Source organism: Sardina pilchardus, chromosome 23 (genome assembly GCF_963854185.1).
Source record: "Sardina pilchardus chromosome 23, fSarPil1.1, whole genome shotgun sequence".
Taxonomy (NCBI): domain Eukaryota; kingdom Metazoa; phylum Chordata; class Actinopteri; order Clupeiformes; family Clupeidae; genus Sardina; species Sardina pilchardus.
This window is the reverse complement of record NC_085016.1, coordinates 5,286,247-5,301,982: the sequence shown is the minus strand read 5'-3', so window position 1 is coordinate 5,301,982 and position 15,736 is coordinate 5,286,247.

Genomic DNA, 15,736 nt, shown 5'->3' with positions numbered 1-15,736 from the left:
ATAAAATATTTATAGAAATAGGGCTGTTACCTTTGTAAGATACTGTATATTTAGAAAATGCACTGTTTATTGTACATTGAACATACAATAGTTAAATGAGCACACACTTTAGTAAAATGAGGGCACATTGTCCTTATAAAACAATATAGTGCAATGACACACCACAAATGCACTGTTGATCTATACTTTATTTGATTTCAGATCAAATTCATTAATCCTTGCACTCAAGGAACACAGTCACATCTTTGCAGTTCCACTTTTAGTGTGTGGGGTGTTTTGATTAATTTAGTTCAACTTTGAAACACCTGAAGTGACCAAAGATACTTGGCTCTATTATCAGGATCAACTGGGCATTGTCGCAAGTCACTCGCGCTAGTTTCTTTGGGGGCGGTCCTAGCGCAAAAGGCTATAATGACAGCTTGAAAAGTGAACATTGCGCTCAGCGCAAAGTGAAAGGGGGTTGTCTTAATTTAGTTAATTAGTCGTGGGTGTCTTTTGGGCGTAGCATGCTACAAACCAATTAGATTTTACACTCTCATTCCCTTTAAAAGCCTGGCGCATTGTTCAATGGTCTGTTGGTATTATCATGGCGGAGTTACCTGGGCGTCTACTCCAGAAGAGACCGACTTGCTCGTGCGTGAGGCATGGGCGGCGCGTAATGGAGACTTCCTAACTTCCTAAGCCTTCCCAACTTTTATGCTGGGAAATTGTGAAAATAATGTACATGATGTGTGAATATTATTTTCTAACACGGATAGTTCTGGTCCTTGATGATGATTGGCTGAATCGCGTTCGATGCTGTTATAAAATCCAACACAAACATACACCTTGACCGCATTTCGTTAATGCACTACCACAACTTGCACAAAAGTTAAAGTGGCTGCGTGTCGATGTTGCATGGCAACCATTCCTATGGAAGAAATATGTATTGGCGGAAGAATGATTATCTATGAATACATCGACGTATAGTTACCATTTTAGAAAAGCAATAAGTCACTCTAGTCCATAGTTTAGGCTACACTGATTTTAGAACAGCTAAGGGGGGTTTTAGGCACTTGCTTACGGTCTCTCGGAGCTTATGACTTAAATAGATTATTTCAGAATGAACGCAGCAGCCGCAGCTGTAGTCAGAAGCTAGTTCTCACTATTGATCATTATCATTATTACATTTCCCTTGTGTGTGTGTGTGTGTGTGTGTGTGTGTATTCACACCAAATTGGCATGCCATGCCGTACCCACCCAATATGCACAGCATCCCATTAGCTGCCTGCCATCAGGCTATTTACAATCTTCTATTTTAAGAAAAAGTCAGTCAATACGTTATCAAAATTAACTTAATGCGCTATATAGCTATATCCACGCGCACACATTTCGTCTGAACAGGAGAGATTACGCACGCAGGCTCGCAACTAGGCTACGTGTTGTTTTCTTTTACTCCGCTATCAGCACACAATGTGAAGCTAATTCACTAACTCCTACTCATCATGGATATCGCAAGTTCTTTAAACAAACAAAACAGAAAGGATGGAGGATGGAGGCAGCTAGAGAAGTTATTCCAGATGAGCAATAACAAGGTAGACAGTTGCCAGAACACTACTGTACAGCTGTTTAATGCCAGACGTTAAAGGTATGCTAGAACAAAACTAACTGAAGGTAACTTAGCCATAGGGCTGTGTAATGTTGTCTAAATGAGCAGGTCACTGTTAGACGTTATTGTTGTATTATTGCATGTGGATGTTGTTATGCTATGTATGCTACTTTTTGCTGACCAATACACGAACCTAAAACAGAGAAACGGACAAATATTATTTAATTATATTCGGGCTGCGCGCGCTCCTGCTGATGAAAGAAGTGCGCACTGTGCACTCTTCCATATCCCCAAGCCTCATGCGCTCATATAATAGCCTTTCAGCTATGCGCGAGTGATTTCCGACTAGGTTTTTCCTGGTCAGTGGCGCACTTACTTTCTTCATCCATATATTAGCGACTGGCGAGCTTTGCGCCGGACCACACCTCTTCTCTTCACTGACACGCCCGTTAGGGCGCAATATCATCTCCCATTTAGAGAACGTACATTTGCGCTGGACAAATGAAGGATGCGCTCGCAGAGAATAGTAATTAAAGGTTGCGCAAGTGGCGAAAGCTCATTGCGCGACCGGCAAAATCGGGCCCAATAACACGCACACTTTCCAAACACATAGGTTATATAACACACATTGACTGTACACATTTACATACCTGTATACACAATAAAAACAGGTGGCAGATCATGTCCATTTTGTCAGTCACGCTGACTGAGATAGGCTACACATGTCAAATATTTTAAAGCAGGCGGGGGAGAGTGAAGTTCCTAAGTTGGTTCTCCATAGAAAGAGACTAGTGCATAGACTACAGTGCATATGGATGCCTTTAAGGGCATGTGTTCATGTCATAATGTTCATGTCTGAGTCTTTTTCCAGCATTGGGAGTAGTGGCCGACCATCCAGAGGACCTCTTACAGTAACGTTGAGAGGCTGAGTCCATTTCTCTCCTCATGTCCACATGTCCTGAGTAACCAGCTTCATCTTCTCTCTTAAAGGCAGCTGCTGAGGGAGGAGAATCACGACTGTCCTTCTCTCCCGCTGGCATCGGTGATGGATTGAAATGACACATAGTGAACTCTCTCTGTGTGTGTGTGTGTGTGTGTGTGTGTGTGTGTGTGTGTGTTTTTGGTTAGACTAATCAAGATCTGAAGAATCCTAAAGGTGCTATGTGGAATTCAAGTCAAGCCAGTACTACTCTCTGATTTTAGACATGCCCCATTGTGTGTGTGTGTGTGTGTGTGTGTGTGTGTGTGTGTGTGTGTGTGTGTTTATGTGGAAAGAGGGTTGACAAGCCCTGAGGAGTCTTCAAGCAAGAGTAAACGTGTTTAGTAAAGTTAACCATCTCTCACATAAAAAAACAAACAAACAAAAAAGGCTAGATAACAGGAGAAATACATTTTAGGTCCCCTTTTCCTTCTTCAAATTGTAGCCTACTTTATTTTCTCCAAACTCTGAAATTGGTAGCCTGTTGGGTCCAATGAGTGCCAAAAATCATAGTGACAAAGGAATGATTGCTTTGCAAAATCCCGTTGTCAGTATAGGATACATATCCAAAACATCAGGTCAATTTGTTCTAAGTTTTACATACGACTGTATTCGCATTAAGTCTTACCTTAAAATACAGTATTCCAGCGTGTGGAAGGAGTCCTTTTTACTAATCACGAATTAGATCTGAACAGGGCTGTACACTGCGAGCAGGTTGTCGCAAAAACGATTAAAAATATATTAGTGCGAATATAAAAAAAATATTACTGGCACACATGCGAGTACTGATTTCAACCCTTTCATTCGCATTTTGCTCCTAAAATGAATCCACACCAATTTTTGTGCATCTGTATACAAATTTCAGAGTTGACAACTCTTAGGCCGCACTCACACTAGGTACGTTTCACCCGTACCGTACTGGAGCACGGTTGCCTCTGGTTCCTGGTCTGCGCTCACACTGCATATAATCAAACCGTAATTGGGTACGATTGAGTTGCTGTGTTCTAGAATCTTTATGCAACGTGTGGTTGTTACAGTTTTTGCCTATTGCTTACACACTAAAATCAAATGCTTACACCAAAGCCTCAATACTTAAACTTCTTGTATCATACTTTACACACAGTGTAACCATAGCTTAAACACATTCTCTGCTTTGCACATTGTTTGCAATTCTGCTAAACACTTTTTGCAAAATACTAGCAGCTACACACATTTTTTTTCTGCAAAACCCTTTTTGCAAAACACTACACACTTTTTCTTACATTAAACACTTTGTGCAAAAACAAAATCCCCTGATATCATTGGGAAAACACTTTGTTCAAAATGCTAAACTCATCTGGCAATTGCAAGCACTTACTTATACACCTGAAAACACGTGCATAGAAAACATAACACCAATCGGTCTGAACCTTAGCACTACAAATAGGCCTACAAGCCATTTTGAGAACTATGGGTGCCTCTCAACATCTCTCCTCGATCCTCGAGGGGCGTTCCCACTGATCTATAACTAGCACTGGATAGACTATCCCATTGTTGTCACCCCATCATTCTTAGATCAGTGAGGACGAGGATCGAGGAAGGAAGGGAGGGTGTAAAAAAGACCAAATGAGAGGCACCCAATGAGAGTAAGTATAGGAGGACAAGGAGAGAGAGCTGTCGGACGTGGAAGAGGACAAGGACAAAGACAAGGACCAGTGCAGAGATGTGTCTCAGATGACATCAGGGCTGCTCTGGTCTGAGATGTTGTATACCTGCCCCCTTACAGCCCATTTCTAAATGCAATCGAGGAATTACAGTATTTTCTGCATGGTGGTGGAAAGTTCATGTGAAGACATTGGGGATCAACCCCCCAGCCCCCACCGCATACACACTACAGTAACTTGCACATACTGTATACACACACACACACACACACACACACACACACTCACATGCACATACACACTCACAGACATATACACACACACACGCACACACACAAAACAAATATGTATGTTGTTTTTTTTCAATCGCAAATGATCCATTTGGAGTGCTATTTATTCACGAGTGTCTCATTCCCTGAATGGCCACCTCTGACTTTAGCGAACCCACACTGGAGAGTATGCTACAACTACTGACTTTAGCGAACCCACACTGGAGAGTACTATAGGCTACTGACTTTAGCGAACTTACTGGAGAGAACTCACTCCCTATGTTTTTTATTATAATAAAGAAGAGTTTATTTTTGGACACACGCCTCTCTGGTTTTCTGTGACCCCGAACCTGTGTTGCCTGCAGCTTACAGTTTTTCTCAATTGTTTACACACAATTTCTGGTACTTGAGACACAATTCCAGTAATATGTAGCTCATGCACCAACCTCCTGAACCGATTCTGCTGAGCTATAAGCACAAGTTCTGCTTTACCATCAAATTGCCGTTCTAAAACACACTGTTTTCAAAACACTACACACAATTCTCTGCATTTGACACAATTTTCATGAAGAAAATGTCTTGTTCTCTCAAGGAACACACTGCCATTCAAATTCTAAAGCTAACTGCCCTACCATGCACACTGACTCATCACATGGGCAAACACCTGTCACACAGTTTTACAATTATCAATCACAGCTTCAGTATACAGTAGTAGTACAAGCAGAGGCAGAGCCAGAGGAGTGAGAGTAAGAGGAGGAGGACGGGGAGGCCAAGGACCGTAATCTCCGATGAGATCCGAGCCAGAACATTGCAGTGCTGTGTATCAATACAGTACAGTACCGTAAAGTATACAAGCTCAATGAGCACAGTAGTACAGTATTGCCTGTGTGCTGTTCTGTAGGACTGTAAAAAATAAAGTATGTTTCAAGTATTTGGGGAAAGTATTCCTACTTTGTATTCCTACACAGTTTACAGTATTTTACTATTTGTTTGGCAGCTGAAGGATTACCAACACAAGGGCTTCTGTCTCCTGAAAAGGAAACTGAAATCATGAGTATTGTCCTAGAAGAAAATGCCATAACATTACGGCAAATACAAAGAAAAATAATAGAAAACAATGAGATATTTAAAAATATTGATAGGGTAAGCTTATCAACTTGCTGTATCAGCTTATATACTGTTTGTAGTACTGTTTGTAGGGTAACACTGAACAAAAAAAGGCCCAAGTCATTATGATGATTGGAGAAGAAGTGTTTTCAATTCATTGCCGTGTTTTACACTGAGCACATCAGTGTTCAACTGGTTCTTATAAATGTCTTGATATATGATGGTTTGTGTGTGTCTCTTGAGAACAAAAGAGCATTTTGAGGAGAAATTACATTGTTTTGAAGGTAAAGTGTCATTTTGCAGGAGAATTGCAGGGTTTTGGCCATTGTGTGTGTTGTTTTGGATTTGTGTGTGGAGTTCTAAGAGTATGAGGCATGTTTTTAGAAAATGTGTGTTAACAATCGAGAAAAACTGTATATCCATTACAGTTTTTTCTGAATGCTAAAGCACTAATCGTGATTCTTGTAGCACAATTTCTAAAACTATTAACACATATAGCAAAACCACTCACTGAGTTTGCAAAACTAAAAGCACAAACACTGCTTTGAACTCAGTTTGCAATTTTGTAACACACATTTTGCAAAACTGTAGGCACAATTCACTGCACAACACTCAATTACCAAATTTCCAACACACTCCTAGCAAAATCATACACATGTATGGCTATCATTAGCACTATTTTGCCAACTGTCTGGCACATTTTCACAGGTGAAAACTGTTTTAGATTATTAGTTCACTTTGCAATCAGCCTAAGCAGTGTAAATAAGGCACAGGTAAGATATCCGTGTGGAGTACAATGGAAGGAGCAGGAAGAGTGAGAATTAGAGGAGGCCTAGGAAGAGGACGTGGAGGTGAAGGAGCGAGAGGGAGAGGACGACAAGGACAAGGAGCCCGGTGCCTTGGACAGGAGGACATTGCTTGCAATGTACTGTAGATGAAATTTTGTGGCCGTACCCAGAGAGATGTCATGATGTAGACAGATTTTTATTTTTTTTTGTCTCAGTGAAATTACTATTTTGTGTTTTGACTTTGTATTTGTTTTGATGAGTGTGAACACCAATACTTGAAGTTTGGATTCCTATATGTTTACAGAACTATGACAAAAGTATGACCTCAAACTACTGTAGCCTACCTTGTGCACAGAGAAAGCAAAAGCCAGATGTGTCTTGTATTCATACCATCAGTGTGTAGTTGACACAATGTGTGCTTAGTAGATGATGGCTTGTGAACTGATTGATACAGAAACACCATTTTTACAAAGGTGTGAAGAGTTAATCAAGCTGTGTTCGCTTTTGCAAGAGAAATACAATGTTTTGATAATTTGGTGAAAGGTTTTGCTATTTGTGTGTAGAGTTTTGCAAAAATAGCCAATAGTTACAAAAAAAGTGCTTAACCAATCAGAAAAAACTGTAACCAGTCTCAGAGAGTTAATATTCTGAGGGGAAGGGCCTCAGATGGCGTAGGCCTAGTCGACATGTTGCAAAGTTAGAGCTAACTATCCACTTTGTTAACCTGACTTTCGCCAGATCCTGTAGTTCGCTGTCTGCTTCACACAAGGATCTGGGACTTCTCGATAGGAGATGTATTTCTGAAGGCGGGTCCTTGTAAAACATCCTCGCATGTGATTCGATAAACCACTTGCCTGTTATCTTGAATGACGTGCTAGGCTTCTTCAAGCTCTTGCCAAACCCGGTCGGAAGAAGAGTAAAAACATCCTTGCCACCAATAAATGTCTTCAAAACTATTCTCTGTTAATCTTTTAAAGAATGAATACTCGATAGATTCGACAAAACGGTTGAAATAGCAGAATCAATGTCAGCACAAGACTCCTCGCTGTGTGCCGCCATTGTTATTTGAATCAAACACTCGCTTCGGCGCTCCTGATTGGTTGCTTATTTTTTGAGCACTGGCCCAGGGGTTTGGATTGCCCTCGCGTCCAGACCCTTGTGTGGAGCTCAGCGAAACGCCTCTGGTGGAGCATGGCGGAACTACAAGGGTCTGGCGAGAGTCAGGCTACCACTTTGTCACATAGGCTACCAAACCCCAAGACAAGTCATGGCAGAGTAAGTTACAGTTTTTTCCAATCGTTTACACACAATTTTGAAAACGGGGCTCTTTTTGTCTAAACACATCACACAATTAACCAAACACAACACCCAATCAGCAGAACATAACAGATTGTTAGCAAAATGAAATATTTCTGTCAAAACAATAAACACATTGATAAAACCTTGTACTGTTCTCATATCACTAACACATTCTTTGAATGATTCCACACTGTCGCTATCTTATACACACCAACACAATAAATTCAAAACACATCTGTAAAAACCTTCTTCCAATATATGGATCTTATTCAGACATATTGTTTGAGAGCATTAGGACAATTTAGATTACAAAAATATTTTGATGAACCCTCATCAAGCAATGCACAAAACTGATGCTGCAGACAATATTTCTTTCTTTCACTGTACCAAATGTTCAGTTACAGTGACAAGTCAATCAACAGAAAATGACAAAATTATAGTTCTTACAACTGTAAAATGTAGAAAAATAAAAATGTGTACACAAATGAAAAGTACTGTACACTTACAGTCACTGAAGAAAAACTAAAGCAACAATACAAACAAGTAACAACAATACGTACTAATCTCTCCGTCTAGCTGGATCAAGCCATGAGAGTTCATCCACATCACAGGCTATGGGTGCCTCTCATTTGGGCTTTTATACATCCTCCCTCGCTCCTCGGGCCTCGATCCTCACTGATCGACATAAAGAATAATGGGGCGAAAAACAATGGGATAGTCTATCCAGTGTTAGCTATAGATCAGTGGGAACGCCCCTCGAGGATCGAGCATAACACACCTGAGTGCTGCGGTAGATGTGATTATTCAATTTGTTCATTAGTGTGGTCATTGGCAAGCCAGGGCTTTGTAATGAGAAGGAAGTACCTAACAATCTTTATCTGTGTCTAAGGTGTTAAAATGTGTTTTACGTTTTGACATTCACTGTGTGTAATGTTTTGCAAAAAGTGTGAAGCTGAATTTGTGCATAATGTTGTACTGCTCTGCGCAGGTGTTTTGCTTCTTAAGTGTTAAGTATTGTTAACTGTCTGATAACCTTCATTTTAGTGTGTATACGTTTGGAAAAAACTGTAAGCACCCAGCCAATTAAACATGACCAAGGAAAAAGTGAACGGACAACTCACAATGCCATGCCACGTTAGGCTACCTAAATCATTGACGTTAACATTGCTGGACACTCATCTTTTCTATTACACCGGAAATATTTGTCTTTACCGTTGTTAGTTTTTTGAACATTCATGTTATTTAATGAAAACATGTATCCTTGAACTATGCCTGACTATCCTAATCCTAATGAATGAAACCTAATTATGTTCACGTAGGCTACGGTAGGCCTACTTCCTGAAGTGACAGGCACTCAATTAGACCTCCACACCACCCCTGTAATATCATTAGACAAGACAAGTGTAATCAATATGAAGTATTCAAATTACTTTGAATTTTAAGCAGGATAGGCTAGATCATTCACAGCAGTGGCAATCCTAGTCTCTGCTCAAACCCTCCATACACACAGAAAATGGCTTGTCTGGTTTCTATTTCATATTTTGAATTCAGAATTTGTATACATTTTGTTAACAATTCATAGCATTATAGGATCTGCATGATTACCAGCTTAAGGCAATAAGGTTTTCAATGAAATTGTAGTGCACCTACATTTTTTTCTGTGCTCCTATTTTTTTTTTTTTCCGCAGTCTTTGCACTGCATGGGAAGCTTTATACAGATCTCATCATGAGCATGTGGGTGAACCAGATGACAGTCACAATAGAATCTGGAAACTGGAATCCGGTCTAACAAGACATCTGAATGACATGTCGGAGCACCTATGCTAAGCGTACAACCCTGTATCTGAACATAACACCACACCCTCATCCCTTCTCCGTGTTCTAGCCTTTGCCAACTATCATTACAGTTTTTGCCTATTGCTTACACACGTTTTGCAGCATTTGGCTCATTATGTCAAAACTCTACACACAGCTACAGTATATAAGACATAGCACTTGGGGATAAACAACTCACATCTATGCCAAAATGAAACACTGCAATCAAAACATTACACTCCCTTCTAAAAACTAAATTCTTGCAACAAAACTAAACACACCGTACCATTTGAATTATTCTACATATCACCAGTAACACACTGATGTGCTTTACATGAAACACTGCCGTCTTTGTATTTTTCTTTTTATTATCTTTTTTGGTCATTTTCTCAGACCTCGTCTTCTGTAAAACTCAAAAGTTGTAATCAATCAAGAGTTTTTACAAAAAACAAACATTCTCACAGAAATAAAGAGAAATAGAAACACCAAATATAGCAACAAAACAAAAGAAAAAAACAATTACTGGATCATTTGCAATTGAAAAAAAACAACATACATATTTGTTTTGTGTGTGTGCGTGTGTGTGTGTGTGTGTGTGTGTGTGTGTGTGTGTGTGTGTGTGTGTGTATGTCTGTGAGTGTATATGTGCATGTGAGTGTGTGTGTGTGTGTGTGTGTCTGTGAGTGTGTATACAGTATGTGCAAGTTACTGTAGTGTGTAGGCCTATGTGGTGGGGGCTGGGGGGGATTGATCCCCAATGTCTTCACATGAACTTTCCACCACCATGCAGAAAATACTGTAATTCCTCGATTGCATTTAGAAATGGGCTGTAAGGGGGCAGGTATGCAACTTTTGATATATGAAATTGATATGGTTGTTGAACCAATCTCAGACCAGAGCAGCCCTGCTGTTATCTGAGGCACATCTCTGCACTGGTCCTTGTCTTTGTCCTTGTCCTCTTCCACGTCCGACAGCTCTCTCTCCTTGTCCTCCTATACTTCTTACTCTCATTGGGTGCCTCTCATTTGGTCTTTTATACACCCTCCCTTCCCTCCTCGATCCTCGTACTCACTGATCTAGATAAAGAATGATGGGGTGACAACAATGGGATAGTCTATCCAGTGCTAGTTATAGATCAGTGGGAACGCCCCTCGAGGATCAAGCATCGAGGATCGAGGAGAGATGTTGAGACTTGAGAGGCACCCATAGTTCTCAAAATGGCTTACCTGAGGCCTATTTGTAGTGCTGGTTCAGACTGATTGGTGTTATATTTTCTGTGCACGTGTTTTCAGGTGTATAAGTAAGCGCTTGCAATTGCCAGATGAGTTTAGCATTTTGAACAAAGTGTTTTCCCAATGATATCAGGGGATTTTGTTTTTGCACAAAGTGTTTAATGTAAGAAAAAGTGTGTAGTGTTTTGCAAAAAGGGTTTTGCAGAAAGAAAATGTGTGTAGTGTTTCGCAAAAAGTGTTTTGCAGAATTGCAAACAATGTGCAAAGCAGAGAATGTGTTTAAGCTATGGTTACACTGTGTGTAAAGTATATTACAAAAATGTTAGGTAGGCTATTGAGGCTTTGGTGTAAGCATTTGATTTTAGTGTGTAAGCAATAGGCAAAAACTGTAATAGCCTACCTCAACATTGAGATAGAAGCAGGAAGCTTAATTGAGCAACTAAGCTTCCTGCTTCTATATCTCAATGTTGAGATGGGCTTACAGTTTTTTCTGATTGGTTAAGCACTTTTTTTGTAACTATAAGCTATTTTTGCAAAACTCTACACACAAATAGCATAACATTTCACCAAATTATCAAAACATTGTAGTTCTCTTGCAAAAGCGAATACAGCTTGATTAACTCTTCACACCTTTGTAAAAATGGTGTTTCTGTATCAATCAGTAAACACAAGCCATCATCTACTAAGCACACATTGTGTCAACTACACACTGATGGTATGAATACAAGACACATCTGGCTTTTGCTTTCTCTGTGCACAAGGTAGGCTACAGTATCTCAGTTTGAGGTCATACTTTTGTCATAGTTCTGTAAACATATAGGAATCCAAACTTCAAGTATTGGTGTTCACACTCATCAAAACAAATACAAAGTCAAAACACAAAATAGTAATTCCACTGAGACAAAAAAAAAAAAAAAACTGTCTACATCATGACATCTCTCTGGGTACGGCCACAAAATTTCATCTACAGTACATTGCATGCAATGTCCTCCTGTCCAAGGCACTGGGCTCCTTGTCCTTGTCGTCCTCTCCCTCTCGCTCCTTCACCTCCTCGTCCTCTTCCTAGGCCTCCTCTAATTCTCACTCTTCCTGCTCCTTCCATTGTACTCCACACGGATATCTTACCTGTGCCTTATTTACACTGCTTAGGCTGATTGCAAAGTGAACTAATGATCTAAAACAGTTTTCGCATGTGAAAATGTGCCAGAGGAGTTGGCAAAATAGTGTTAATGATAGCCATACATGATTTTGCTAGGAGTGTGTTGGACATTTGGTAATTGAGTGTAAGCAGTGATTGTGTTTAAAGTTCCGCAAAAAGAGTGTTGTGCAGTGAATTGTGCCTACTGAGTTCAAAGCAGTGTTTGTGCTTTTAGTTTTGCAAACTCAGTGAGTGGTTTTGCTATATGTGTTAATAGTGTTAGAAATTGTGCCACAAGAATCACGATTAGTGTTTAAGCATTCAGAAAAAACTGTAATGATAGTTGGCAAAGGCTAAAACACGGAGAAGAGATGCACGGGTGTGGTGTTAGCGTCAGAACAGGGTATATGCTTAGCTTATCACAGGTCGGTGCTCCGACGTGTCATATAAACCTCGTTCAGCCGGATTCAAGTTTTACAACTTACTGTGGCTGACATGACGCATGTCCTCATGTAAGTGCCACTGTGGATGTTTGTTTCTGTACTGTGGCAGCCTACTCAGCTTATAAATAGCCTAGGCGACATTCACCTTTACGGTGTGACAGCGCGCTATTCAAGTCAAGTGAACATTGAAACGACTTAGACTTTTAAATAGTTTAAAAACGACAACAATTGGGACTATACTGATGGTAAAGCAGTTGACACTCTTTTTTAGAAAATAACTGAAAGGTCTGGAATTCGCAATGCATGCTGAGACGGTCCAAGTCCCGCAAAGCTGCGACAGTTAATTTGACTTAGACAGATAGACAGACAGAGAAAGAAACAGCAATGAAAAAACAGCAGTGAGAAGTGAGAACATCACCTCTTTTGTGAAGATGGTGCGGTGGCCAGCCGTAGCCTACATTCCTGTTTGGGTCCCTGATGATGGAACAAGCTACATGCTACCAGAGCAGGGGAATAAAGTCATGGCCTGCAGTTTAATGTTGTTGCAAGGCTTAGTCATCAGATGCACTCAATGATGTTCTCTGTTCTTGTTTAATTTTAGTCACAGTGGAGCTCATTCTACTTTTAAACTCATAGAAGGACTACAGTTCAACACCACTACTAACTTGAGAGGAAGGGGGGTGAGCAATAGCCGCACATTTATTATTACCATCGACACCAGGACAAGATGAAATGAAAATCGTTAAGGTAAGGCATCCGGGTCTATGATCCTTTCGTTCCCTCATGAAAAGGTTAAAATAATCCAAATAGGCTAGGCCTATTCCTCGTCTTCTTCTTACGCGTTAGAGTGGTAAGTGCCGAGAAGAAGGCCTATAGGCTAATAGGTTGTGAGCCTTTTTATATGGGGTTACAGCAGCCTATGTCGTGAATTAACGGCATCGGTGTGGTAGACTATCCATTTTTAGACTTTCATATCTCTATAAGGCTTATAGAATAACGGGAAGATTATTTGTTGTCTCGTGAAGTTTATTATTCTGTTTCTCATACCCTGAATTCGATTTCAATTTCTTAAAGAAGGCAGTAGCCTAAAACTTTTGGTGAAAGTGTGCTGAAAGCAGTCCAGCAGAAATCTAGAGCTCTAATGAGTAGAGCAACCCAACCGCTTGGTATGATAAATCTGATAAAATGATAACACGTCAATAACATGTGTTGGCTAATGTTCTATGGCCAGGCATTCTAGTTCATTTGTAATAGGCTACCTTCTTAAGACTAAACATGGCAGCACACACACTACCTGGACCAATGACAGAAAATAAAAAGGTTCCAGCTCAGTTTTTCGAGTAACCCTCAACATTGGAACTGAGAATGCCACCATAGATTGTCTACTTTATAAACCGTCCGTAGTGTTGCTTATTAGATAGCCTAGATTTGTTTTCATTATGATGTTGTAATTCGATTCAGTGTATGCATTAGTAATACATTTCATTATAGCCTAATACTGGCCATCTTAACTAAGGGACCCATTCAGTGGAGCACTCATTTTGGGGATGGACCGGCCAAAGCTTAAGCGAAGTCACAGTATGGAGCGTATTCCACCAGTCTTCCACATGCTGGAAGATTTTAAGGTAAGACTTGATGTTACAATTGTTTTTTTGTTTTTTTTTTAAGATTTTTTGGGGGGGGCTTTATATGCCTTTAATTGGACAGGACAGTAGAGAGAATGACAGGAAGCGAGTGGGAGAGAGAGCTGGGGTGGGATCCGGAAAGGACCACGGGGCGGGAATCGAACCCGGGTCGCCGGCGTGCGGTGCAGGTGCCCCAGCCAGTCGCGCCACGGCTGGGGCCTATGTTACAATTGTTTATAAGGAATAAGGTTGTGAACCGATTGACTTGATATTTTGAAAATCTATTGCTACAATTTGGAGATGGAAAATTGTGAACAGAACTGAAATGTTTAAGGGCACACATGGACCTAAAAACTTCATATAACTGCTCCCTGTTATCTGGCCCAGTTTTTGTGTTGGTTTGCATTTTTGTCTAATGAAAGAGACTACCTTTTGTGTGAATAGGGTTAACACAACAACCCACAACACACAAACACAACGCAACACACAAACACGCACCCAGATGCACACACCCATACACAGCACATACATCAATGATCTCCCATCAGTGTGTGACGGTGTGGAGATATTGAATGCTGATGATACAGTCCTGTTTACACATGGCAAAGATCCGGAAAAGGTCGCCTTACAATTGACACATACACTCACTAAAGTCTCAAAGTGGTTGAGCAATTCTTGTCTCACGCTAAACACTGATAAAACTGTCACCATGTTCTTTCGAAATAGATTCAAATTAAGCACTATTCCAAATATATACGTAGATGGTGAAAAACTAAAAAATGTTGATGAGTTCAAATACCTGGGAGTGACCTTAGACTCTACACTCACTTTTAAAAAAACACATAGCATAGCATAGCAAATTTTAGACACATCCGTAACTCACTAAGTGCTGATGCTGCTAACATATATGTAAATGCAATGATTATGTCTCACCTACATTACTGTATGTCAAGCTGGTCACAGGCTGGCAAGACTGCCTTGAAATCCATTAGATCACTTCACAGTCAAGCTCTCAAAGTTCTAGATAGAAGATCAACTCAGTACCATCATTGTGCCATATTGGACAAATATAACATGCTTAGCTTTGATAACCTTATTCTATTCTCTGACATGCGTTTAATACATAAAATAATTCATAATGCTGCTCCACCACCTCTGAAAACATTTGTTCAAACCTGTTCTGAACGAACAGGGAGAGCCACAAGATCTATCACCAGGGGTGATTGTATTCTGCCAAATCGGAACACCACATTTGCGCAGTCAGCCTTTTCTTTTAGAGCTGTTAAAGCATGGAATGCTCTTCCTAGTAATCTGAAAAGCTTTACAGATTTCTACACGTTCTCACGTGAAGTGAAAAAATGGATTTTGAGCAAGCAGTCTTGCCAGCATTACAGTAATCATAGCATTTATACAAATGTATTGGTGTGAGTGAGTGTGAGTATGTGTGTGTGAGTGAGTGAGTGAGTGAGTGAGTGTGTGAGTGAGTGAGTGAGTGAGTGTGTGAGTGAGTTTGTGTGTGTGTGTGTGTGTGTGTGTGTGTGTGTGTGTGTGTGTGTGTGTGTGTGTGTGTGTGTGTGTGTGTGTGTGTGTGTGTGTGTGTGTGTGTGTGTGTGTGTGTGTGTGTGTGAGTGAGTGAGTGTGTGTGTGTGTTTATGAGTGTTATTTTCTTATTTCTTATCTTATCATTCTTAACTTATATGCCCCCCCCCCCCCCCTTACCTGCTCAGGGACTGGCGGATGGAAATTAGCTGTTAGCTATAATCTGGTGCAAGTCATCTCTTTACTATGTAACTAATGAACCTTGTACATG